The following is a 3,701-nucleotide window of genomic DNA, read 5'->3' on the forward strand; positions in this document are numbered from 1 at the left end:
ATTTCTTTGTTTTTTTTTTTTTCTGGTAAAAGTCTTAGAAATTATGAAATCTAATATCACTGACAAAAGTGAAAAATAACACACATAGAGAAAGCCAGAAAAAAAAGAGTTGTACAGGAAATCAGGAAGGCACTACATACAAAGTGTTCCCTTTAACATACATTTAATTTAATTTTAATAGTTTTTTTTAATATTTAATAGTACCCACATTGCCTTTCATGTGTGTGTGACCCTCTGAAACCCTCCTTGTGTATTTTCCTTATGTTTCACTGGTGTGCTTTTTCTTTTCTGTCTTCACTTTTTTTCATTGTTTTGTTTGCCATTACTGTCATCACTCCCTGTTTCCTCTTCCAAACTTTCCTACACTCCAGGCTAAATAGGATAGACAAGTATACACAATTTATAAGTATGTGTGGAAATGTATTTCCATCTTAAACCTCCAAAGCATTACCCCTCCACCAAGGGATAGGTTGCATGCTTCACAACCAGTCATCGGAAGTCTTAATTTTCACTTAATTGTCCATAGTTCTTAAGTCTTCCCTAGTTGTTTTAGTATATATGGGGTGCTCACAGTATAGATTTTTCTCCTGTTTTGGTTTACTTCCTTCTGTGTCAGTTCACACAAGTCTTTACAGATCCCTCCTGCTCTGAATCTTTTTGAATACCATATCAGGGGATGGGGAACAAGTTGTGATGAAATATTTTCCAAAATCTCTGAGGGGATCTATTACCTCAGAAGGTTATGTCTGAGGGCAAAGACATATTCTTTACTCACTGATAGAGGAGAATCAACCTAATTATAACTACAATGAGGCTTTATAAATTATTTTCTTTCCAAAGCAATGATAACTCTTCCCTCCATCACATCAAAACTATTTTCAAATTGGAGGAAAAAAAGAAATGCAAGCACATCTGACTTAGTGTGACAGCAGAGATTTCCTAAAACTGTTGAAAAACAACCCTTCCTTTCTGAATGTTCCTTAAAATTTTGCAAAATGGTTGAATTAAGTGATATTTCCTTTGAGGAGTCAACCTTCACATTAATTAAATACTTCTTGACATATGCTCAGCTACTTGATGGAGAACCCAGTAGTGGGAAAATTAAAAGCAAAAGAGGTAGGAGCCTCTGCCAATTAAGGATCAGTCAGACATTAACATAAAACATTTATGAAATGTAAATGCACATCAATGGGAAGAAAATAAGAGACTCAACAAAGGAATCAAAGTTAGGGCAGAAGAGTGAGATAAATCTTGAAATAATTAGGAAAGGAACCAGACATGTGACTTAGTATAATAGGATTGTAGATTTAGAATTATGAGGGTCTCTAGAATCCATCATGTCTAAAGTCCTTGTTTTTATTTTGGGGGAAGCTATATGGCATAGCACTGAAATCATAGTGAGAAAAAAAATCTGAGTTCAAATGTTGCCTCAGGAACTTTCTAGCTAGATGACAGGTGAAAGGACTTAACTTCTCCCAGACTCAGTTCCTTCATCTGCAAAAGGGGGACAAGACTAGCACTTACATAACAGAATTCCTCTGATTAATAAAGAAAATGAAAATATAGCATTTTTTTAAGTTTCTAACTCACTCTCTGGTCTTTTTCATACCCACATTAGCTGTCGTGCTCCCTTGAGAATCATTCTACTCTGAGGTCTATTGGTGAATGTATGAATCTCTGATCATAAATGTCATAGCATGAAGAACCCCTGACTTCCATTGAACTCTTGTCTATTTTGTCTCTGCAGCTACCTTGCGCCAGTGTGGATACATTTCTTTCTTCCTCACATCCCCTACAACTTTTCTGGCATTCCTTATATTTTTGTCTCCTTCCATTAGAAATATAAGTTCCTTAAGAATAAGGGCTCTCTTGTTTTCTTGTTTTTATATCTACAGTGTTTAGTACAGTGCCAGGATAATAGTAAATGCTTAATAATGCTTTAGCCTCTCTCTCTCTCTCTCTCTCTCTCTCTCTCTCTCTCTCTCTCTCTCTCTCTCTCTCTCTCTCTCTCTCTCTCTCTCCATCCATCTCCCTGTCTATCTTTCTATCAATCTCTTGATCCATCTACCTATATATCTACCTATCTTTTCTCTATGTTTGTATACCTTAAAGGAATTATATAAATGTTAAATAATGTTGCAGTTGAGGAAACTGAAGCACAATGAGACTAAATGACTTAGCCTAAGTGCCCAGAGTAACATACCTGATAGGTATCTTAGATGGGATTTTAATTCTGGTCTTCCTGATTCCAGATTGAGATTATGTGCTCTGTGCATCATGTTACCTAAAATTAGGAAAGGTGAATTCTTGGATGAGGAAAGTCCCTCTACCAGAGCAAGTTGGTCTTGTCTCAATGACCTAACAGCTATTGAAAGTCATAGTCCTGAAAGTTTAAGGGACTTGTTGAAGTTGAGACAGACATTATGTAGGAGGCATGAGTTGAACATTGGTCAATACCAGCTCTCTGCTCAGTACCTAACATCACCTGTCAGGTAATTTCAAAATATTTTAATTGAATTCAAATGGCATATGTTATAGTATATAAAGATATCATTGATTTTTACAAATTAATGTCTGAATATAGTATTTTTAAGAGTACATAACTTGTAAATAATAATATTTTACATAATGTTTTAAAGTTAAAATATGCTTTAAAACATTATACCACTTAACTTTTAGTGCTGAGGGTTTAGTGCTACCATTATCACCATTTTACAAATGATGAAACAGAGGCAGAGAGAGGTTAAGTGATTTGCCCATGGCCACAGAGTTATTAAGTGTTGGTGACTGGATTTGAACTTAAGTCTTCTTGACTAAGCCCCATACTCTACCCACCATACTGCCTAATGAACAAAGTATACTATTTTGCTTATCTCCTTATTATTCCATATATCTGGATGCAAGCCCAGGTTTTCTTTCCTGTTGTTAGAATATTGATTCTTAGATCAATGCTGAATTTTTTCAAATATATTAATTACTAGAAGAGTACAAAAGATTTTGTGAACTCTCCTTAATTATTTGAAGACATAAAGTGAATTTATTTAGTTAGAGTATTCTATGTTGGATTAGGTCTATCTATCATCCTACAATTCATGCCTTGATATATGTAATATCATTTATGTAAGGCTTCTTAAAAAAATATTGGGTACCTTTAAAGGGGTTTTCTGTTTTTGTTTTATAAACCTAATGCCCACTAGGAGCTCATACAAGGCCTGAAAATGCCATTTAATGTTTTATTGGCCATCTGTCATTCTCCAAATGCTAGTCAATAATGATTTGTCAAACAATTAACAGAGTTAATAAATAGTCACAAAGTAACCTAATTGGCCAGCCACCAGTAACCACTGGTTGGGAATTCAGTAATGAAAGCATTCAGCATAACACCTGATGTCCAACCAAATGGAAAGGAAACATGACATAACAGATGATGATTAATGATAAAGATGATATAATAGACTAATGATGTTGAAGGTCCTAGAAATCAATGCTGAACTAAGGACTCTTCATAGCCTATGCTGCATTTTGTGGTCTCCTCCAGACAGAGAATCATTCAGTTTTCTCTTATATGATTTTTGAAAAGGACAATATGTAGAAATGGTGACATTGATTATATTTTTATATTTATCTTATCCTAAGATAGTCATTTAAGAGCAAGCAATGTTTGATGTTGTTCAGTCATATGTGACTTTTTGTGACCTAAC

Source organism: Notamacropus eugenii, chromosome 3 (assembly GCF_028372415.1).
Source record: "Notamacropus eugenii isolate mMacEug1 chromosome 3, mMacEug1.pri_v2, whole genome shotgun sequence".
Taxonomy (NCBI): Eukaryota; Metazoa; Chordata; class Mammalia; order Diprotodontia; family Macropodidae; genus Notamacropus; species Notamacropus eugenii.